Genomic DNA, 24,818 nt, shown 5'->3' with positions numbered 1-24,818 from the left:
GGACCAGGTAAACGGTGGGAGGGTGGGAAGACCTTTTGCAAGGTCGGTTTCACTTTCTGTTCGGGATTCTCTCCGAACCGGCGCTCGTCTAACCCTACAAAGTAACTTGGTATTTTCATTGTGCAATGTCGTCATAACCTCGCTCCGCATTCCCCTTGATTCCTTCATTTGGTGTCAAATCGTGGATCTTCCCACCGTGCCGGATTAATCCTCGGCTGGCCCTAAAACACATTTTGAAATTTTACAGAATGACCTGAAAATTTTAAATTAGATCCCGGGCTCATGGAGATGGACCCCAGACAAAAGATGAACTGATTCAAGAACAAAATATTTAATAAAAAAAAAGAAAAATATTTAATGTGAAAATAATTTTTGGCTCAAATTTTTGGCTGGACCTTAGGCACATGCCTTGTCTGCCTAATGGTTAATCCAGCACTGGTCTACACACCCTGACGTCCACACACCAACAGCTACAGGCTAAGAATCCGATGTGTAATGTGATTGGGGTTTCGTGGGAAAGGAGACTCTCGGGAGATGTCTGCGTCCCCGTGTCCTTCCAACACACCGTGGACATGTACACCCCATGTATGATGTTTGATGGCGTGGGATGAAGGAGCAGTTTAAGAAGGATAACACCTGGAAAAAATTTTTACACGCGTATTCCATGTTCGAACCTCTACCTTTTCCAGCTCGATAGAAGAATGCAATCACGATGAGACGCACAAAGAGCCCAATGGGACGCCGTGGCGGTTTAGAGACCAGAGCAGGTCCGAGTAAATGAGGAAAGGTCTGCGCTCTACCTGTCTACCATCATCCAATTTAACAGCAGGACATGCAGCTGCTTTGTTACCATAATCCGTCGATCCGAGTCTTTCCTTGTAAAATCACAGATACTCACGGTATTCAAGACTTCTGTCTGTATCAAAATGCAGTACTGCTCTCTGCTATGGGCTGGTGCTCCAGCATCACGTGTCGTACTTACACCTTGATTCTGTGCAACCTTAACCCTTCAAAACTTGTCTCTCTCTCAAAACTCACGGAAGTTTACTGCATTGATTTTTTTTTTAACATCGACATTACGCGTGAGACGGACGTCCGGCTCACCTCCCTTGCAATGGACGGCATACTTCAAATGCAGTGCCCCCTCTGCTGTCACCTCTCCAGAGCGACGGAATCGATTCTTCTGGGAATCGAACCCAGGACAAAGTCTCCTGAAATGTTGCACTTTTCTTGTCTGAGTTGCCTGGAGTTGCTTGTGGACAACCAGGGGAAACCTTACGTGAAATGCTTCACAATACACCGGTCTCGATGTACTCGGGTTAGTTCATTTGTCCGGTCGATGCCTCCTAAACGCTTGATCTTGAGTAGAAACTGAAAGATTGCCCTCCTCTTTGGTGTGAGCAAAGGATGAGCTGATTGAATTTGTGCACGATCAAAGGTCCCAGTTTCGAATCCGTCGTTTTTCAGCAATACCTCGATATTGACAACAACGAGGGTGGTGATATTTTGGCAACTGCTCCTGGCTGACGTTTTGGTCCAATCCTATAATTGTTTGTGCGATGTTCCCACATTCGAGTGCACTGGAAGTGTGTGTGGCCCGAGCACTCTCAGGAGGAGGAAGGTAAGAATTTCCACACCTATCTCTTCAGTGGAACCTCTGACCAGGATTGTTGAAGGATTCCGATTTGAGAACGCAAGCGAAGTCACACCGGTCGTGTCTATTGTGATATTTCATTTGCAGTTTTCCTCGAGTCGTTTATTTGCCCCTTCCCTTCCCTCTCCCAATTCCACCCCGCCTTCTTTCCTTCGGTGCAGACAAAATAGCGTGACAATAAATGCCATCATACTTCGTCCCTATCCTTGCAGACATTTCTAAAACGTTGCGTGATGGATATGATGCCCATCTGATATCCCATATTCAATGGCTCTTCAGGTCCAACGAGCAAGATTGGTGGCTCTAAGAAAACACCATTCCTCCTGGGCACCGATGGATTGAACACATCATGACATTTCATTATGAATTAGCAGCAACTGCAAAGCTTCAAGGACTGGCCAAAGCCCCCTCCCTCCTCTCCTCGAGGATCGACCTCAACCCACCCTCTCTTCCAAGCCTTGCAGAACCTATAACATTGATTCTGTGAGTAACAAAGCCATTGTTTTCATTTCACTCAGTCGAAAAACAGCAGCTAGGTCACTCAGAGATATTTGCAGAAAAGCCTTCTGATCCCAATCTGTGCATACGCATCACGTGACTTGCGTCATTTTTCGGAGCCTGGGCCGTGCGACTGAAGCAGTGTCCGCTGTAGGTCAGGGCAGGAATTTGAGGGTTTTTTTTTCAGGGCCCGGTGATAACCCCACTACACTTCAATTAAAGACATCGTGCAGTCATTAACGTCTACCAACCGAAAGTTATCAGACGGGGTTCTCAGCTTAACGTCCCTCCGAGGGATCTGTGTCTCTTTCTTTGATGCAATGCCCTGAGTGAGAATGAATCCGACAGGTTCTAGTCAGGTCTGGAATTGAACCGACTGGGCAGCTCAAATGTAAGTATGTTACCTCTGCACCATCCCATCAGAAGACCACCACGTGTTATTCATATATGTTTGTTCTACAAATCATCTTCATTTTGCTCATAACAAGGTTCACAATTGTAAACAATAATCATCTTTGTTTCAGGAATTCACATCACAACTTGTTATGACCTTTCAAATCTCTTGCTGGGATGAACTGGGGTTCATTGACAGTTCACGGTTTTCTGTTTGTGAACAATCTGTGGATTCAACCAGTGTGTCATTCTTTAACAGTTGGAGTTTCTGTTGTGAATGCTTTGAACATGTGGGTGGTGAAAGAAGTTGTGTGGTCAAGTCTTGACAAGGTATCTGCATATTCCATGACGAAATAAATTCCTGCTTTAAAACTGATATCAAATGGAAATCCTCTTCCTTATTTGTTGTTTTGTAATTATTCTATATGTGCCACTAGATTTTAGAATTTTTTACTCTTAAACTTAAACATTACTCTTAAAGACCAAAGAGGAACTTGTATGTACATCACATGTGGGACAATGGCATTAACTGATATCATTGTTCCTTTTACATGAATTACAAGTGCAGTAGACAATGGGTTAACGCAGTTGGGATATACAGCATGTCCACAAATTACGTTTCCAAATTTAAACCTTAATAATAAAATGATGAAATGGGATACAACGACGTGGTTTGCTGCTTGTGAAAGAACATTTCTCAAAGTTTTATTATCAAGATTTGTCAAGATCTTTATCCGAATACGAATGCACTTGTGGGGACTGTGCTTGAACGACTCACAAATGTGTTCAACGTCCTCACCACATGTGCTTGGCCAGACTACCCCCTTCCTCTACAGGATACTACCAGTCCCCATAAATCTTTTCTGGCACTCACGAATCGGTTTTCTCAATGGTGGCTGCCTTCCTTAGGTTATCCTGAAGCTTTCTTGAACATATGTAGTGGATTTGTCTCTAAACCAGGCAACACGGTACACATTTTTTGTGGGGGCACCATTTGCAGTGAATGTGGTGTCATGTGCTACAACAGACACCTGGGAACTTAAAAAAAAATAATCAATAAAACTTTGACAAATGTCCATTTCGCATTGTTGTATCCCATTTCATTTTAGCTCATCTACGATGAAGTCGAGAATAGTTGTTAAAGCTATAACGATGTCCAGTCAGTCCTCCCTTCCTTCCTCCTGGATATGGGTCCATGAACTGGTTTTGTTTTTTTCTCCACTCCTCCGAGGTGGCGCAAATGATCGATTTGAAATTTAGCGTCTGATTCATGACGTCGATGTGCAAAAACTAATGGATACCTTTTTTTTTTTAGTTTCTCTCCAGGTGCTGAAATGATTAGATAATTAACTCAAAATGTAATCTATATTTGTATGCCCATCACATATATCACATGCCTGTGATTCCATCATTGATGTTTCCTCCTTGTTTAATTTTAACCTCTCAATTCAATCTCTTAGTTTTAATTTGATCTTAAACATTATCTAATTCAGTCTCTTCAGTAAGTTTTAACCTTTTAATGTCATTAATGCATTCTTGCTTTGAAGAACAGTAAATAAAGGGGTAGGGGAGGACAGAGAGTTTGGGTGGGCAAAGAGTGCACAGTCCTTTTAGTTGTTTTTAGTCCTTTTGGGACCCTTGAGAACACCAAGACCTCTTTGGAATCCGAAGACACCTGAGAACCTTTGGAACATTTTTATCACCTAATGCAGCCCAACTCTGATCAGCCTCCATCAGGTCCTACTTGGGACAATTCATTTTTATTGCAGTTTGAATTTGCAACGGTGATTTGCGGACACCTTGTACATATGGGATCACTCTGCTTCTGAGAGCTGGCCGTTCTTTAAATGGAGTCCTAAAGCCGATTATACTTTCTGCAAATTTGTTGTGGATGCTGAAGTCCCCAAGTATGTTTAAAAAAAATAAAAAAATAAAAATTTATATATATATATATATATATATAATAAAGAGCAGCCCATTATGTGCTGGCACCCCGACGAAATTATTTGGGGCTCGCTGGAAATTTTCACCTTGTTTGCTGAGATGTATTGAATATGTACATGCCAAGAGCATTATGGGCCAAACAACCTTTACTTATGCCTTCTTCAGACAAACCATGTGATTATTAAAGACCATTCTTCAGACATATATATATATATATATATATATATATATATATATATATATATATATATATTTCTTCTTCTTCTTTCGGCTGCTCCCGTTAGGGGTCGCCACAGCGGATCATCCGTATGATCCGCATAGTGATTTGGCACATGTTTTACGCCGGATGCCCTTCCTGACGCAACCCTGGTCGCCTCTTATGACACAGGGATATGGTACACCTATTTTAACCGGGATATACACCGGCCCAGTATACTGGTACTCATTTCGCCGACCTCGGAAAGATGACAGGCTGAGTCAACCCCCGAGTGTATTAATTCAGTGGCACAACGGGGCTTGAACTCAGGACCTTTTGGATCCCAAGCCGCTGCCCTAACCACTGCGCCAACACCAGGCTCTGGTGTGTGTATGTATGTATGTATATATATATATATATATATATATATATATATATATATATATATATAATTTTTATTTTTTTAAGATAAATGTACTTTTGTGGGGTCGATGGAGGAACTTCATAGTAAAGGTAGGATTGTTTAGGGAGGAGACATCTCGATGTAATTTACGTAAGGAAACCTGTCAGCTTAAGATTGTGACATGTTACCACATGCTGTGTTAACTTGGTAGGGTTTAAGGCGAATTACTCCCAGTATGTGATTGCCACCTGTGACCTTTTCTTATGTTTTTGCATTTACAAAGCTAACTATAAAAAGGGCCCACATTCTTATAACAACAACAACAACAACGACAGAGCCAAATATTTCCGAGCAGGCAGAAACCCTGCTTTCCCGGTTTTGTTCCAGCAAGTTACGCCCCCAAAGCTTATGATTGGTCGGTGTGACATGAGAGAGCGGGCATGATCAAAGAGCAGATAGTTGGTGTGAAGTACACAGTTGAGATGAAGGGTCTCATGCTCTGGCTTCTCTTTGACATGGTGAAGAAGGCTGCGCGATTCTCGTGTTCATCCTGGGGCGAAGTTGTTCACATGCTGGAACAGGACGTTGGTCGTTGTCTGTTTGGCTGAATCGCAAAGTTTGTACACTTTATGTGAGAGAGAAGAAGAGAGTTGGGCAAGGTACGCAGTTGAGACAGAGGTCTCGTTTTTGCTCTCCTCTCGGCATGACGATATAGCAATGTGTTTCTCATTGTTCATACTGTGTGAATTTCTCACATGCTGGAACAGGATGCTGTCCGTTGTCTGATTGGCTGAATCGCGAAGTTTATATGGAGAGAAAGGAAGAAGAAGAAGAAGAGCCTGTATCTCAGCAATAACTCTGCGTTATCCCTTTCGACCATCGAGGAAGAAGGTGGGCCATTGTTGTGAGCGGACCCGGTGTTAAGAGAGGAAAGGTGTGAGAAGAGACTATGACGGTTCCTGGCATTTGAGGCCATCCACGCGAGTTACCTCGCATACGTTTCCCATGCAGAGAGCAACTTTGCGCCATTTTGGGTGCGGTTTCCCACACAGCGACTGCGAAGCTCATTCGCCAGACTCCTAATACATCATCTCTGGATGCACAGCTATGTGCCAGAATAAAAGGAAGATTTTCTTTATCTTGCCAAAACGAAGTTTTTGCAAGATATTTGAGTCGGCTTGTATGTTTTTTACTTACGAAATCTAAAGATTTTGTCAGTATATTGATGCCTTCCGTTTCTGTTTGTTTGTTTGTTTGTTTGTTTGTAGGCACGATAACTCGAGAACGGAAGAACCTACCAATGTCAAATTACACCACGTGATTCAGGAGGGTGATGGCTCGTGCTGATTAGATTTTGGTCAAAATCGGTCAAAGGTCAAGGTCACAGTGAGGTCAAACATGCAAAAAATGATAACTCGAGAACGGAAGAAGCTACCAATGTCAAATTACACCACGTGATTCAGGAGGGTGATGGCTAGCACTGATTAGATTTTGGTCAAAATCGGTCAAAGGTCAAGGTCACAGTGAGGTCAAACATTCGATTTTTGATGGTTTGGTACAGAATCATCGTAGAAACTTCTGGTTTGCGTCGCTACCTTCTCGAGAGACAGCTTTTATTAGACAGGGTCAGAGGTCAAGTCGACGATTTCGTAAGTACCAGTCTATGACTGCTTGTTTTTTTTTGTTTGTCTGTAATCACGTATAAAAAATTCTGCAGAGCACAGTTATCATTGGAAATTTTTGTAACTTTGCGTATCAGAGGCCTATAGAGGTCCCTTTCAGCGCATAAAATTTTGAACGTCAAGGTCGAAGGTCAAGGTCACTTTGTCGCAAATCAGGGGAGTCAACGAAACCCTTATTTTTTGAGTAATTTTAATCGAATCGTCTCCAAACTTTATGGGAATGTAGTATATGGTCTGGCGCTCAGCTGATTAATTTTTGGTGGTGATTGGCCTTGACGTTCATGGTTAGCACCTAAGGTCAAACATATTTGACCCCAAGGTCAAATTTTCAAGTTTTCGGAACCATATGGTGTAGTACCTCAAATTGAACACCTCGATGAGTGCTTTCTAGATATCTCAAGCTTGAGACATTATGACGTCATTTGGTGACGTTATGAATAAACGCATATTTTTCATGGTTACTCTGTAGAACGATTCTCATCGGAATCTCTCGAAGGCAGATATTCCTCAAGGAGTCGCTCCTGGTGGATAGCAGCTCTGTTCACCTCAGTGTGACCTTAAAGAAGTCACACGTGGTCACCTTTTGGCAAGATACGGGTCACCCTATGGGTGACATTGGTTTATTTATTTTTCCCCTTGTCTGTGTTTGAACCATATTGAGGCTTCAGTTTACTTCTTGTTTCATTTCCTCATGCTTTTATTTATTTATTTTTTATCACCCTTTGATTTGTTTATATTATAAATATTTTATTTATGTTCATTAAACCTTCATTTGTAAGATATGTTGTGTTTGTCTATTCATTGTGGGTTCGAGTATAAACCCTTGTGCTTCCGTCCTGGTGAACGCCTCTAGTACGTGCTTCGCCACTTCCATCCCACGCGCGACATAATCCCAAAGGATCTTGGCTGTTCGCCTCCAAGGGAAACGGTTCAGCTATCCGTCCAGGTCAGTGTGAACCGCACATCTACGACAACTGGGTCAAGGGTGGGACATTAACTTAACCGGCATGGACACAACTATATATATATATATATATATATATATATATATATATATATATATATATATATATATATATAATATATATATACACGACATGTACTACATGGCCAAAAGTATGCAGACACCCCTTCTAATTAGTGGATTCAGCTCGTGGCACCGTCGTAGGATGCCACCTTTCCAATAAGTCAGTTCATCAAATTTCTGCCCTGCATGAGCTGTCCCGATCGACTGTAAGTGCTGTTATTTTGAAGTGGAAACGTCGAGGAGCAACAACAGTTCAGCCAGAAAGTGGTGCACCACAAAAGCTCACAGAGGAGGACTGCCGAGTGCTGAAGAACATAGTGCAGAAAATCGTTTGTCTTTGGTTGCAACACACTACCGAGTTCCAAACTGACTGGAAGCAACATCAGTACAAGCACTGTGTGCCAAGAGCTTCAGGTAATGGGTTTCCATGGCCCAGCAGCCACACACAAGCCCAATATCACCATGAGCAATGCCAAGTGTCGGCTGGAGTGGTGTAAAGCTCACTGCCATTGGTCTCTGGAGCAGTGAAAATGCGTTCTCTGGAGTGATGATTCGCGCTTCACCATCTGGCAGTCTGAAGGATGAATCTGGGTTTGGCGGATGCCAGGAGAACACGACCTACCCAAATGCATAGTGCCAACTGCAAAGTTTGGTGGAGTAGGAATAATGGTCTGGGGCTATTTTTCATGGTTTGGGCTAGGCCCCTTAGTTCCAGTGTCGGGAAATGTTTACGCTGCAGCATACAATGACATTCCACATGATTCTGTGTTTCCAACTTTACGGCAACAGTTTGGGGAATTCCCTTTCCTGTTTCAGCATGACAATGCCCCCATGCACAAAGCGAGGTCCATACAGAAATGGTTTGGTGAGATCGGTGTGGAATAACTTGACTGGCCTGCACAGAACCCTGACCTCAACCCTATCGAACACCTTTGGGATGAATTGGGGCGCCGACTGCGAGCCAGACTGAATTGCCCAGCATCAGTGCCCGACCTCACGAATGCTCTTGAGGCTGGATGGAAGCAAATCCCTGCAGCAATGTTCCAACATCTAGTGGCAATCCTTCCCAGAAGAGTGGAGGCTGTTATAGCAGTAAAGCGGGGAGGAGGGGGGGGGGACAACTCCATATTAATGCCCACGATTTTGGAATGAGATGTTGGATGAGCAGGTGTCCACACACTTTTATCCACGTAGTGTGTGTGTGTGTGTGTGTGTGTGTGTGTGTGTGTGTGTGTGTGTGTGTGTGTGTGTGTGTGTGTGTGTGTGTGTGTGTGTGTATATATATATATATATATATATATATATATATATATATATATATATATATATATATATATATATATATATATATATAAAAAGGGTGTCCCAAAAGTCACCTCGGGATTTAGAAATTAAATGACATTTCTGTTTTTTAATAATTTTTTTTTCTTTTCTTTTCACAATTTAGATTAACATTTGTAAATTACCCATGGAAAAATTCACAACTGAACAAAGAACCAAAATCGTGGAATTTTATTTTAAATTTCATCGATCAATTATTCTCACCCAAAGAACATGGACACCGAATAATTTCGCGAAATTCAGATATTTCTTGGCCATCACATTCTCCTGATTTGACGCCTCCCGATTATTTTATTTGGGGTCATTAACTAAAGGAGCGTATGTATATACATTAATAAGCCCCATACAATTCAGCAGCTCAAGGACAACATCTGTGCAGAAATTCGAGGGCTGCAGCCAGAGCTATTGTCCGCTGTTATGGAAAATGCTGTCGAAAGAGCTGCATCATTTTTCTTAAATAAAGCAAATTTATCTCCATTTTGTAAATTTTCTTTTGGTGTAAAAATAATCATAAATTATTTTAAAAACAAATGTTATTTAATATCTGAATCCCTAGGTGACTTTTGGGACACCCTGTATTGTAATATATGTGTATGTGTGTATATTGTGGTGGCCACGCGGTCTTTACGTCGCCCGGGACGAAAAAATCTCCACATCTACTGGGTTTATTTGATGCGAATCAGCGCATTCAATCGCAACGACTTAGGTGGAAAGCCGACAAGATGGCCGAGTGAAGCCTGTTGGTGATCCACAGTGGAGGAACTTAAGTGGGGACCCAGTCTGCCTGTCTCATGGATTAATAATCCAATCCTCTGAGCTCTTGGGTTCCTGTTTCCAATCACCACACAAGTTCTCATCAAAATGGGGATTTATGACAGGGAGGAAAAGGGTAAGAAGAACACTGTCCCACTGTGGCAATCACAGACAGTAACAATGAATAAATTAAGCCAACATACTCTGGAACAATGACTGCTTCACCAATATCCTTAACCATTCATTTAGGAAACTTAAGACTGAGAATGGAGATGACAAGACCAAATATAAATCTGAAGGAATTTGCACGATTCTCATTGTGACACACTTCTGGTCACGTGATCGGAATGACCGGCAAGTTAACATCCCTGCCCTGGCCTAATGGTGTAACCCAAATTTGGTAGCATTCTGACTGATGGATCAGGAGAAGAAGATTTTGGAAGGAATTTGTGGGCCCACCATTTTGAAATACTTCCGGCCAGGTGATCGGAATGGCCTGTGAAATTTAACATCCCTTCCCGGGCTTAATGTTGTAATGTAATCCAAATTTGGTAACATTCTGACTGGTGGGTCTAGAGAAGAAGAATTTTGAAGGAATTTACTAAGTCGGCCATTTTGACCTACTTAGTCATGTGACCAGAACAAGCTTTCCAATTCCTGTTACCAGTCCGGTGAGGAAGGTTGCTGCAAAATTTCAACCAGATCGGCCCAGCGGTTTGGCCGGAGAAGTCAAAAAAGGAGATGGATGGATGGTGCGTGATGACAATACCTTATCGGGAATGTAAATTCCAGATTAGCTAAAAACCTGTGGGACTAGTTTTATTTTATTTTTTTATTATTATTATCATTTATTTATTTATTCATTCATTCATTCATTCATTCTAAGCATTTGCTTGGCACGTTTTATCACCAACGGCAATATACCACTTTCCCCACCATGTACGATGAAATAATTATTCTTATCGATCCACAGTTCTACCCCCTTGTACCAGATCCATAACAATACGGGTGACCCTCGTATAATGCATGTTCTGAAGAGGCGTTTTAACCACAACAACAACCGCGCTGCGTCATCCTGTGTGTGTCGTTCACTCACAGTGGCTGAAACTATGGCTACAAAACATCTAACAAGTGGCATTGGAGATGATGATCAAGTGAAGAAGTGACGAAGGTCTCATTCATTGGAGGTGAAATTGAAACTTTTAGATTGGTTTGATGGAGGTGAGCGCAGCATTGATATTCAAGGAGATGGGACTTCGTGATTCCACAGTAAGAATCATTCGTGATAATCATGTTAAAATCCATAAAAGCGCTCGGACAACAACGAATGTCAGTGTTATCAGAACTGCCACATCTCGGCCCGATGTTCTTGAGAAACTGGAGAAGATGCTGACCACGTGGATAGAGCATCAGAACCAGCAGAATATGCCTTTGTCTGGAATGGTCATTCAAGAGAAGGCGAGGAGTTGGTTTGGCGATCTGCCCAAAGATACCAGTGTTCTGGTTCCTTGTTTGGATGATTTGCCTTTAGCTCGATTGGGCAAAAAAAACGTGTGGTGTCAACTGAATGTGGGACCGTCGGTCCATCCGTCACATTATGCCACTACTCTCAGAAACTGGCTGGATGAAACTATACATTTGAGGTGGATAGGACACCGTGAACCCCCCCCCCCCCCCCCCAAGTAGTCCAGGTCCTGAAATCTGTGGTTTATATCCCGAAACCAAGCAGCATAGCAGAGCTGAAGGAAAACTTACAGAAGGATTGTGCTGACATCAGTCTTTCCTTCTTAAGAAACGTTCAGAGAAACACATGCCCAAGAATTATTGTGCATGTGAGTTAATGGGAATCAATTTAAACATTTAATAAATTAAGAGTAAAATGTGTAAGTTTTTCTTGTGGGTGTGCAGACTTCTGAAACACCCTGTATATTATACATGAAAACGCTCACTTCACCTTCTCCCTTTTCATCACCCATCATTCTTGGTAATAGTGCACCGGAGAGCTCAAACCAGATTTTCCAGTACCAAGTGGGGGTTGGCCAGAGGAAGCGACCATGTTATAAACTGTAATTACCCAGTCTTGCCAAATGACTCTGGAACATTACAGGTTGCTGTGATTTTTTTTTTTTTTGTCTCCTCATTGGCTGTAGGGAGGAACATTGCTGGATTACTTGTCGATATATTTTAATGTTCCATCCATCAATTGAGACTTGACTGCAGCTAAACAAAGCAGATGATATGGACTCGTGCATCTTGTGAATTTGTGTGTTTAGATTTGCCAAGTGCAGACTTTGTCATGCCCTTTGTAACTAGGATGGCAAAGGAGTTGCCATTGGACCAATGGTCTTTGTCCTTGACCGCTATTAAATATTTGACAGTGTATAATCAAATCCATAAAATTACCAAGGATCTTGTACACCGCAGGAGGACATTTGGCCCATCATGCTTGTACCAGGGTGTCACAATAACAGGTTAACCACTTCAAAACTTTATAAACCAAAACATTGAGTCATAAAAGAAAAAAAATTAACTCAGAAAATGACAAATAAATCATGGAGACATGAAACTCATTGTGCGTTAATGCGCTTATAGTTGAGGTGTTCGATATTAGCACCCACACGCACACAACATGCATTCACATGAGTTGCGAAGTTTTCAATGACGTTTCTGCAAGTTTTAATGATTACGATCTGTATATAAGCCTCAACTGCTGCCTTCAGATCAGGTTCAGATTTGGGGTGTTCCTTGTTATCCTTACAAGCTCCCTAGAGGAAGAAAAAAAAATCCAGCGGATTGAGGTCGTGGCTGTGTGGAGACCATTCATTTTCCACTCGCAAACTGAGAACTCATCCGAATTTTTGAATCAGGCAATTGTTTCATTGGCTGTATGCGGGGTCGCACCGTCTTGCATGAACCACAGTCGCCGGTGGGCTGCAGAGCTCATCGATTGCTTCAAGTCTTCGTAAAATGCGTTGACAATCGATCGGTATCGTTCTTGATTGATGGTAACCGTTCTTCCGTTTTCATCTTCAAACCAATACAGCCAAAACACACAAAAGCAGCGACTTTCTAACCCTTAAGCGACTTCTCTTCAACCTCATCTGGACGTTGACTTCCCCAGAAAATGTTGTTGTGTGAATCGACACCACCATTGACGTGAAAGTGTGTCTCTTCACTGAAGCACACATCGCGAATCCAGTTTGGGTTTGCCTCCATCTTCTGCTGCAACATCTCACACATAGTGACTCTTTCTTCTCTATCCACATCGGTCAATTTGTGGGCTGTTGGGATGTTGTAAGGAAAGATGTTTAAATTTTGTTTCATTATTCTTCTGACACTGCTGGGAGTGAGACCCAGTTCAGCCGATCTTTGTCGATGCGATTTCTTCGGACTTTGCATGACTGACTCACGAACTCGTTCCATGTTTCCTTCACACCGTACACTTCTTGGGGACCGGGCCTTCCCTTGTTAATATTGAGAATCGTCCCTTCACTTTTAAACTTTTTCACAAGTTTCCAAATGGCTGGCTTCCTTGGCTTGTTTCTGGGATGCTCTCCATGTTCAGTGCAGAACCTCGTTCGGACGGAAGCAATTGATTTGGTCTCAAAATACCACTTGACAATGTTTACTCTTTGCTCCGTAGAAAACGTCATTTTTTCCCCCGTTGAATACTTTGGTTATGCTTGATTGACTTCTCCGAAGATCATTGATCACTCCTGCCAAACAAAACAAAAACTAAGGTAATGACTAAAAGTACAAAGGTCATTTAAAGTGGTTAACCTTTTATTGACGCAGCCTGTATATGGTCCGCACACCATGAACTTAATCTATCAAGTCAGTTATCTTCTATGTACTGGCCTCATTCTTACTATTAATTGAATGTCTACATCCCTTTATAAGGATCTTTCAAACATTTTAAACTTTCAAGCTCAGGGATGTTCGCAAGGGTACAAGCACACAATGACTTCTTTTTGTAGAGATACCATGGGATTTTTGACTTGCGTAACCTAAATGCAGAAGGACAGCCGGCTTAATACCCCCATCCAAATGATAGCATGCTCCTGATTAATAACGAGCAAGCTGCCAACTGAGTACCACCTCTAAACTAAAATCAGGGGAAGATTATAAAAGTGTTAGCTCGATTAATGTCCAAATAGAGATGCGATTGTGAAAAGTTTGACATTGGAGACGGCAACATCTGCTGATGTGGTAAAATTGATGATATCAGATGATGATGATGATGGTCTATTTTAAACAATGATTGTTATTATGTTTTACGCAATTGGGAACAGCTCAGCCTTGCTCATGTAATGAGCCAGGTGGCAAGTTGTGAGGGTTCATACCAAACTTCTTGCTCTCGAAAGCAATTTGCCATGCTTGACGAGATGGAAAATTTCCTTTTTACAGCAAAAGCAAATTGGGCGTCAAGGTTGGAGTGGACATTTCCTTCCCGAGCCCATGTCCTTTGAGAATGCAACACTGATTAGATTCAGTTCCTTCGACAGCACAAGGCTATTGAGAGAATAAAAAGCTATTTATTACTAATCTCCATGTCTAAAGCATTGTCGGCATCAAGAAGATGTCCTATTCACGGATTGGCACTTGATTGTGACAAAAGAGCCTCTGTTAATAGCATCTGACAGATGTTTGTACCAATTTTTTTTGAATTAGGACCGAAGCTTTGATTAATTATTATTTACACAGTTTGTTTCAGGGAACGACAGGATGAAACATTTATTTATTTTTGTTATTTCTTGTTCTTAATTTAATTTGCTGTAAAGTCAAATGGTTGACTCTAAACTATAGAGGCTTTGCATTTTGAATTGTTTTGTTTTCTTCCTGCTGATAACATATGTAAAGACTGAATCTTTCAATGCTTGACTTGAACACTGCTCTCGAGAGGTTGTTACCCTGTGCACACGAAGCGAAAAGAGGTGTTAAGCAATTGGTTCATGTCCATCTGTCCACCTGTCATCAGTTTATGATCGAGGAACAAGTTATTTAAATTGAATGTTGTGTTTTGAACACGAATCGAAACGTGAATAGAAAGGCGTTTGCCATTTTGCCGTACTTTGGCTCTTCTGGCTCTGCCGAGAGGAGAGAGCTCATATTTTTACTCTGCCTGCCTGGCCGTTAAACAAAATTGAGAATCATTCCAAACAGCAAACTTACTGTTTTTTAAGGATGTTATAAAGGACACAAACAGTAGGCACGAATAACTAATTTAACGTGTTAAATAGATAGGGTGATGTAGTAGACACTGGATAAAACGGTGGTGCAATCCAGAATTAATTAATTTATACTTTCTTCCAAAATATTATACAAAATACTTCCAAGAACCATGCAATAGTATATCAATATATAGCATGAGAGGGTGTGTTGTGTGAGAAGGTGCAGTGTCGGGGTGAACAAGAGGCTGTCGATGTGGCTATTGACTCTGCATTCGATGGTGATCAATAAAGCCTCCTTCTCCTAAACTGTGACTCAACATCTGATTACAGTGTATTAGGGTGACGTATAAGACTGCTTCAGTTGTGCTAAACTGCTGGATTTTTTTTTTAACCTAATTTTAAAAAAAAATCACTATTCCATTAAAATTTAATGACAGAGTGGCCACAAAGTTCCTATGCATAGTTAGAATTTCGTTTGAATATATCTGTATACTTCCCTCCATTCTCCGCACAAATTTGAATTTTTCTCCATTTTCTTCTGGACATCTTCCATGTTGAGCGTTGGAGGTCATAAAAGCAGCCCCTGACGGCTGTTTTGAGGTCTTCAACTGCCGGGATGCCAGACTGTATCAAAAGCACGAGATCTGTCCAGAGAGACAGCCCTGACCTCATTCTGACATTGAGGGCCTCCATCCATTGTTGGGAGAGTAGAAGCGCATGTCCATGGTGGAGTGACCTGGTTTGAAACCAGATGGTGATCTGAGATGAGGTTGTAGAAAATGAAGGTTTTCATATCAACTGCGATGATGGATTCCATGACCTTGCTGATGATTGGAAGTAAGCTGATATGTTTGTAGTTCAGGGGATCAGTTTCTGTACCTTTTTTTTTTATGCAATGCAGTGATTTTGGAATTTTATGTAAATCTGTCTCTTTCTAAATGTCTGTCTCTACCTCTTGTTTATGTCTCTATTTACCTCTGCCATCGAAGGTGGATGGAGGTTATGTTTTCATGTCTGTCTTTGCTTGTTTGTTTGTGAACAAAATATCTCAAAAAAGTTGTGGATATATTCAGATGAAATTTGGTGGAGAGCTTGGGTAGGTGACATGGACAAAATGATTAGACTTTGGTGAAGATCTGGATCCGGATCTGAGAATGTTTTTTAAGTGATTCTTCACCATCGAGTGACAGGGCCAAAACGATATATAGTATGATATCTAAAAAAGTTGTGGATGGATACGGACAAAACTTGGTGGGCAGATTTGTTATGGAACACAAAATGCTTGATTCGATTTTGGCTGAAGATCTTGATCCGGATCCGAGAATTTTTTAAAAGTGATTCTTCATCATTGAGTGATTGATGAAAAACGAAATATAACCTATATCTCAAAAAGTTATGGACGGATCCAGACGAAACTTGGTGGACATATCAGGTGTGTGACAAGAACAGATTGATTTTATTTTGGTGAAGATCCGGATTTGAGAATTTTTTTTTTAAATCTTTAAAGTGATTCCTCATATCATTGAAAGATGTGGCAAAAAATGATAAATAGCACAATATTTCAAAGGGTTGTGGACGAGCTATGACAAATTACGGTGGATGAGTTGGGTAGGTGACAAGAACAAGATAATTTCATTTTGTTTCAGATCCGGATCCAGATCAGGACTTTTAGTTGGATATAAAACGTGAATTGTTTAGCCTGGTGGAGGTATGCAATCTTCCAAGTGCCTTTCTCGTTGTATCTGGAGCAATTTTGTTTAGCAAAATTACCTCTCCACTCTTATCAGTGGAATGGGAAATGCGTAGCGTTTGTGTAGTACATTTAAACCCTCTTTATAATTATTGTTATTATAAATTCTCTCTCTCTCTCTCTCTCTCTCTCTCTCTCTCTCTCTCTCTCTCTCTCTCTCTCTCTCTCTCTCTCTCTCTCTCTCTCTCTCTCTCTCTCTCTCTCTCTCTCTCTCTCTCTCTCTCTCTCTCTCTCTCTCTCTCTCTCTCTCTCTCTCTCTCTCTCTCTCTCTCTCTCTCTCTCTCTCTCTCTCTCTCTCTCTCTCTCTCTCTCTCTCTCTCTCTCTCTCTCTCTCTCTCTCTCTCTCTCTCTCTCTCTCTCTCTCTCTCTCTCTCTCTCTCTCTCTCTCTCTCTCTCTCTCTCTCTCTCTCTCTCTCTCTCTCTCTCTCTCTCTCTCTCTCTCTCTCTCTCTCTCTCTCTCTCTCTCTCTCTCTCTCTCTCTCTCTCTCATCCAGACACGCTTTGCAACAAACATTACAACTCGTTGCAAATCCAATAAAGCAGCATAGACTGGGATTGCAAATCTCTTGAACAATCAAGAAACAGAATAGCGAAGCGCCAGCAGATGTGTGGGCCTCTAGCAGCGCTCGGCATTGTTGCCGCAGAACCATGGGCTCAGCCAGTGAGCGTTGCATGTTGACAAGAACGTACCAGTGAGGAGGAGGCACCTACAAAGCTCAAGCCGTGCTCGAGAGGTGGGCCCCAGAAGCACACCTCCCTCGAGAACTTCATAAGCCCGGGAATTGAAGGGTTCGGCTCGTGTGCATCTGAGCAAAATCAGTCAAGGCTGAACCTGCGAGAATGAGCCTCTGCGAGAGCGAACGAGATGGTGCCACGATGCAGAGACCGACGAGACGCAGAGTTTCCCTGGATGCACCAGCCAACACACTGACTCGCACTCTATATCTCCAGCTATCCCTACTTCTAACTTGTTCACTTGGATTTGACAATTATACCCTCATCCTATTCAGGGCTGGACTACTTACTGACTCACATTCACGATTTCCTCTGTCACACTATGAACGTTCACCCACACTTCTCCCCCCCACTGCATACCACCTCCCTTCTTCTTTCCCTCCCATCCCTTTTTCATGTTTGGACCAACGTAAGCCCGCAGGCTTGCATTGGGTGAGCGAGGGGTTAGCAACAATCCCGCCTCCTCCTCCTCTCTGTCGATCACCCTTCCTTATCTCGTTTCCCAGAGTGTATGAGATGCTTACTTGTGCAGAAACTTGCTTAGATGACTGACTGGGAGGGCTGATGTGCTTTGGGGGTAAGATCTCTCTTGTGAACTGTTTGCCTGTAAATACATGTCCTTTTGATCTTTATAAACTGTTTCCAAACTGCTCCATCGGCTTTTCTCCACTGTTTAGACCATAGTGTGTAGTAGTGACAGGGAGATCTGTCCCGCCATCCCGTTATAGTTAGTCATTGACTAATGTCCCAATTATGGGAGCGCTCAGTGATTTTGATTGACAACAGTGGGCCGTTGAGAGCATGGTTCCCCATCTGGGAGGTTTAATTTGCAGGAAAGGTAAAGCAGAGTTACACTGGACCCTGCCTGAATGAAGTCTTAGACGGCGTCTATAGTTGCCTCGCAACCCATTGTGCCACCGAGTTATCTCCGATTTGTCGGCTTCAAGTGTACCGGCTGGGAAGTGGGTCTGATTATTCCGCTCATGACTTCCAAACCTGTAATAATATATATTGTGAAGACGCTCAGCCACAATCAATGGCTGACTGTGAATCAATGCAAGGTGCTATCATTCTACCTAATATATGCGGTGCTCTGACCCCTGCTCTGTACTTTTTGTGAATGTGCTCTTGGTGTCCCAGCTGTGCTATGTAGCACTCGTGACAATTCCATGTTTGTAATGTTTCCAGGCTTGACATGGCACACGTTTGTCCTCCATGTTGAGGTGTGATGAAAAACTGGGGGTGTTTGAAATTACACTCGGACGGGAGATAGAAAAGGAGACCGACATGAGGATAATGGTGACAGGGAATCTAACTAAACATCCGATTCTGGCTGTTTCTAATTCAGCTTTACAAACACTTGCGCCGACACTCATAAGGATATAACGACTGAATAATTATCCCCTGTCATTTTTGTAACACTATAATGTCTGCTTGGTGGTGGCTTTGGACCTTCAGCACACGGAGATTTAGTGGGGCTTATGAAGGGGCATTCCTCTCCCACAAATGGGATTCCTTTATTGTTGTTTTTTTTTTTTTCTACAATTAAGATTTTGAAAACACATGACACGAGAGAGTTGATAAAACACCTTACTTTGCACAGTCTTGAAAAAAAGAACATTGGAATGGTCCTTTCAACTCTTGCTTTGCATTTACAAGCACAATCTATATTTCCGCCGAGCTGCCATTTGGTCTGAATCTTGATGTTCCCCATTGCTGAAAGCACGAGTGGCACATCGGATCGGTCGAAATAGCATATTTTGTTCAAGTACTGCAAAACAAAGGGGTTTTTTTGGAAGTACCAACAAGGTGATTTGTGTTCTACAGTTTTCAAATACATAATTCCATTGAAATAAAATGAAGGTTTTGAAGGTTGCAGTAAAAAGGAAAAGAAATTTTTTTTTCAGAAGTTTACTTGTAGCGAATAGATGGGATCATTAGCATTGAAGATTTTGGAAAGTCACCAAAGTAGAGAAATTGGGATTACCTTGTAAAAGTTTGTGACGTTGTCAAGTTACTTTCAAGGCTTGACTTACCATTTTGGCGGCACAATGATGGAAAGTAAGCTCAATTGAAAGGGAGATTTCTTGAATTTTGTGATTTCTTCTCAAAATATGATGACATGTTCAAGAAACAGCAAGTTAGTTATTTTGTTTGTACAAGCCCTGAATTTCAAAACGAAGTGCTACAGATCTGTGCAGATTTAGTTTGCAAAGAAATTGTACAGTCAGTGAATAAGACTGGGGTTTTTTTTTTTTTTTTTTTTTTTGCTACAACAGCAGATGAGGCCACATAATTTAAGACAGAGCAGCTTGCAGTTTGTTTCAGATACACAGAAGACCTTGATCAGAGAAAAGTTCCTGTCTTTGTTAATTGCTTGTCATCCAAAAATGCGGACGGCTATAACGAAAGCTTTGGAGATAACTGGATAGCAGAATGTGGCGATAGTTGCCAAATCTTTTGATGGTGCTACGGTTTTGTCAGGACACGTAACTGCGGTTCAACAGCGAATGAAAGATGGCCATCTGTTTGCGATTTGTGTGTACCTTTCATGGCACACAAACTCAACCTCATCCTTATGGAGCGCTGTAAAGCGAGTCGTCGTGCTGTGGGCTAAATGTAGTTGAGAAATTGTATTTGGTGTGGTGGTTGCAGAGCCAACCAATCATCGCATGTTTAAACGGCAAGCAGACAGCTTTGGGTCAAAAGCAAAAAATAAATTGTCCAAATTGCGCACGTCGCTGGAGAGGTGTTTGTGGTGTCTCTGAGATCCAAGTGAACAAAGCAAAAGGTGGTGGTCAGTGGAAGAAAACAGCCTTTTATCTTATGGCTGGAGTTTCATCCGTTGCCCACTTGATTATCTTTCAGAATATTTTGAAAGTTATTCATGTCGCTAACAAAGGAGTTCAAAGCATCAACGGTACTTCTGTCGTGGAGAAAGTGAAAGTGTACTTTGAAAAACTCAGAAATGTGGAAATAAATTGCAGAACTCTGTGAAGACCGTGACATTGCATTACGAGAAGAAGATGCACGTAACTCACCAAAATTAAAAAGAGCAGTGAAAATCTCGGCATTCAACAACTTTTGGTCAAAGAGAATCATGTAGAAGAGGCAACAAATGCACATGAAACATCCATGACTGCAACTGAACCTTGAAAATAAAAGGTGGCACCAGCAGTTGTGCATTCCTGTTTTGGATGCCACAACTGCAAAGTTAGAGAGATTATTCTTCAAAGAACCAATGGAAATTGCTGAAGCCTGTGACTCAGTGGTAAGATGTGACAAAAATGGCATTCATCCACATGTACTCTTGCAGAAGTATGCAGACCCACTCAAAATGAAACTGCCTCAGCAGCCTTTATGGGCTTGGTGGCATGAGGAGGATCATCCATCCATATGCGTAAAAGTTTGCTCACCTGATCAAAATCAAGTTATTTAGACTTTTGTAAAACTTTAAAGAGATGGTTGTTTACAGCTGTAGCATCGGCCTGGTGTTGGCTCAGTGGTTAGGGTGGCGGCTTGGGATCCTCGGGTCCTGAGTTCAAGCCCCGTCGGCCGCTGAATTAATACACCAGGGGGTTGACTCAGCCTGTCATCCTTCCGAGGTCAGTGAAATGAATACCAGTTCCAGTGTGTGTACTGGTAGAGGGGCACTGCATCAGCGACACAGTTGCGCTTCAAGAAATGATAGCTACCCCGGCAGCTAAGCTGCCATACGACCACGACCACCAGCAGTAGTGAAAATGAACTTGGGAGTGAGTGCAACATGGAAATGATGTGCCAAATGACCTTATTTTATTTTTAATTTTTTTAAGGACTTACAGCACTGTGTAACCACTCATTACACTCAGTGTAGTCCCCTGGAGATTGTGGACCATTTGTATATTGATTTCCATTCTGCATATGGAATATCTGGGAAGACAACAGAAACCTACCCAACATAATGCTTTTGCCAAGAAACTGTTCTTTGGCAGGACCAGACCCGCCTTTGGGTGGAATATAAATACTGTATGTACATGAATGCTGCAATTGGTTTGATTCTCGACAAAGCTCCCTCGCTAACACAATGATTCTCGACAAAGCTCAAAAAAAAATGATTGTGCCAAACATTATGAAAGTATTGTTTTGTCAGGTTTTTGAAACGTCAGTAAATCATTATACCTGGTGTTGGCTTTAATGGTTAGGGTGGTGGGCTTGGGATCCTAGGATCCTGAGTTCAAATCCCACTTGGCTGTTGAATTAATACCAGGTGGGGTTGACTGCCTGTCATCCTTCTGAGGTTGGCAAAATGAGTGCCAGCTTGCTGGTATCCTGTGTCGGAGTGGTGACCCGTCCAGGATTGTGCCCAATAGCCAAGGAGACTGCTTAGGCAGCACCAACGCTCTGCACAGAGTGTTCCCCATGGATGGATGGATTAAAACATTATTGAATGACATTATTTTTATAACATCTTAAAACTTTTTTAATATCAATGTCAAAATGTTTTATAAACTTTTTAAGCATGCAATGGTTTTTGTTTTTGTGTTGTTTTTAAACACTACAAAATAATGTTTTCATAATATTTGGTTACAATCTTTTTCAAATGTTTTGCGTTCGCTGGGATCGAACTTTGAACAAGTTCTGCCCCTGTCTCCGCCGAGAGGGGATCCTCAATGTACGATGCGATGCTCAATCACCATGAGAGTCGTTATTTCATGTTTTTACGTCAATGTGATGAAGAATTGAAAGTTTTTTTTTTGTTGTTGTGATGACCTTCTGCATGTTAAAATAACGCCGCACAGCAAATTTTGGGGGAGATTGGCTTCAGGGTTTGAAAACGTCAACAAACAAACACACTCGCACTGTTTACAAGATGGAGAGAGGAGTGGGCTTTAAAAATAGCAAATTGATTTTCATGTAAGGTATCATCGGTTATGGAGGACGATTCCTTAATGGAAATATTTTACAAAGAGTAGTGAGATTTTTGAATAACAATTTATTGTGGATTAGTTACTGGAATAACAGCATGCAGATAAGGAGAGAGTAAAACAGAGCTTGGAGAAGGGTTTTCATTTCCTTATTTTGTGAAACAATTGAGGGAATAAAGTTGTGGAAGTAAGAATCGATCCCACTGATGTTCTCAGCAACAGTTGAGCCCACCACCTTGAAGAAGCAAGTGAATATGATGCTCTTCACCAACAGTCAGTCATCGTAACCAGTGTGTGGGTTATTTCTGAATTGCCCTCTTTCACTTTTTTGGTAAATTTTCACCTGAATGAATTTCAGCAAATGAGGTAGCAAATTAAATTTTCTACTTTACTCTAAATGCCAGGTCTGAGGCATCGAGCTTGAACACACCATCAATGAGCAATTCAATCAGATAAAACTCACCATCAATCAAAGGAGAAGACAAATATTTAACTGTTAAATATTTGGAATTTGGAAGATGTAGACGGCTGGAAAGAATCGGCTGAAAGTTTGATTCGTCACACTTCCGCACTCATCACCATCTGTTGACCGAGGTCTCGCCTGTCATTTCTCACTTTTATTGTTTAAAACAGCACTTAGCACTTCTGAAACGTGGAAAGGTGTCAGGCCCAGAAAACATATATGCCGAGCAGCTGATCCATGCTGGTCCTCATGTCACGGTGCTTGGCAACAGCAAAGGTCCCTCAACTATGCAAGAGAGCCAATGTTGTCGCTATTTTGAAGCCACACAAGCCGAGCAATGACCCGAAGAGTGACTGCACTATCACTCTCTTATCGGTTCCATTAAAAAATTAAAAAAAAATAGTCAGTACAGCAGACCACTTGGTGCAGTGCCACAGATACCACCTTGATGGAGGATTGAATTCACTGCAGTAGCTCACTGCACAGGCCCAGGAGTGGTTCACCAGCTAGTCCGCTCAACTCGAACCAAATGAAGAAGAAGACACACGTACGGTACTCACACATAAATCACAAACGCCAGCTGAACATGAAAAAACATAACCTGTTATCCTACAAGATTGTTTATAGTTCCATTCTGAATTTTGAAATGCTTAAGAAAATGTCTCGTATTGTTGGGGTGCCATGTTGTCTCGGGGTGGGGTGTGTCGTAGCACAGGCTGCTTCTTCGTTCGTATGCAGCACAAAGCTGCAGAGTGGCATCATTGGCTGAGAGTGCAGCTGTGCCACTGATGCAATGCCATCTGATGGTTAGGGCAGTAATTTGGAATTTGTTCAGAGTGCCGGAACGAGCTCACCTACTCTTTGTAAAGGACCCTTTAACGTCCACCAATGAATGCTGAGACGGGAATCCCGTTTAACTTCCATCCGAGGGATGGCACGCACATTGATGAAACATCAAGATGACAGTTTATAGCTGGGCCAGGATTCGAACCTAGGCTAGACAGCTAGGCGAGAGGTGAGTGTACGTACCTCGTAGGCAATCCTGTCAGCCCATGGCACAGGTTGAATGGGCATGATAACTGCCTTTTGGTGCATCTGCTTTTCCTTCGATCGGTCCAAGCTTGATTGAACTATTCTATTGGCGACTAATTAAACTGCACAAGTGTACATGCTACCTATCCCTGTGTCGTAAGAGGCGACCAGGGTTGCGTCAGGAAGGGCATCCGGCGTAAAACCTGTGCCAAATCACTATGCGGATCATACGGATGATCCGCTGTGGCGACCCCGAATGGGAGCAGCCGAAAGAAGAAGAAGAAGAAGAAGAAGAAGTGTACATGCTACCAATGTAGTTGTAAAAACAATGTGCGATTGCTTGTAGTACAGTATAGTCAAGTCTGAAAATGCACGACGACGCAAAATGGCTCAACTACTCTTCGTCCCTTGATTCTGACACGGTGGTCCGTGCTTCCATGCCCGCTCCTCTACCGGATGAGCCACGGGCAAGGCCTTCAATAACAGCCATTACGCACCATTCCACAGGAAAGGGAAGATTTTGAAACCACAATTAGACTATCTCAACCAATTAAGAGCTGAAGCAGATGCTTGAAACCGTCGTTTCCACCCATATTTAACTCTTCACAATGGATAAATTGACCAACAAAAAGTGGTTGTATTATATTCAGTATGTATGCAGGGAAGTGGAGAGGGCAAAATTGATAAAAGGAGGATGAATGGAGAAAGACAAAGGAGGTGTGGGAGTGGGGTGGGGTAATGTGGGAGAAGAAAAAAAAATGCTTGGGAAACAGGGGTAAGGGAATGGAAGAAGCACATGTAGTGTTTGGAGGGGCACCGGGGGTTGTGGGGGGGGGGGTGGTTGGGGGAGGATGGGTTAGGTCCACGAT

At 42.2% G+C, this 24,818-nt stretch overlaps 1 protein-coding gene across 6 annotated transcripts in view; it reads left to right on the top strand.

Moving 5' to 3' along the window:
- Window positions 1-24,818, top strand: part of LYPD6 (LY6/PLAUR domain containing 6) — a 115,156-nt gene that overhangs the window by 37,049 nt on the left and 53,289 nt on the right. For 2 of the 6 annotated variants that reach the window (XM_085874378.1, XM_085874369.1), the window contains exons 1-2: window positions 1-7; window positions 2,805-2,875. The exon at window positions 1-7 is cut by the window's left edge. The exons of 1 other annotated variant lie outside the window; for it this stretch is intronic. The gene's annotated coding sequence lies outside the window, so the exon portion shown is untranslated. Of the gene's footprint in view, window positions 8-1,933; window positions 2,138-2,676; window positions 2,876-24,818 lie in introns of all 6 variants that reach the window. 3 more of the 6 variants (XM_085874371.1, XM_085874370.1, XM_085874374.1) reach the window with 3 other exon arrangements.

This window comes from Eptatretus burgeri, chromosome 3, assembly GCF_056783735.1.
Source record: "Eptatretus burgeri isolate ZD-2024b chromosome 3, Ebu_testis_v1, whole genome shotgun sequence".
NCBI lineage: Eukaryota > Metazoa > Chordata > Myxini > Myxiniformes > Myxinidae > Eptatretus > Eptatretus burgeri.
Note: the sequence above shows the minus strand (reverse complement) of the source record. Positions and strands in the feature narration are given on the sequence as shown.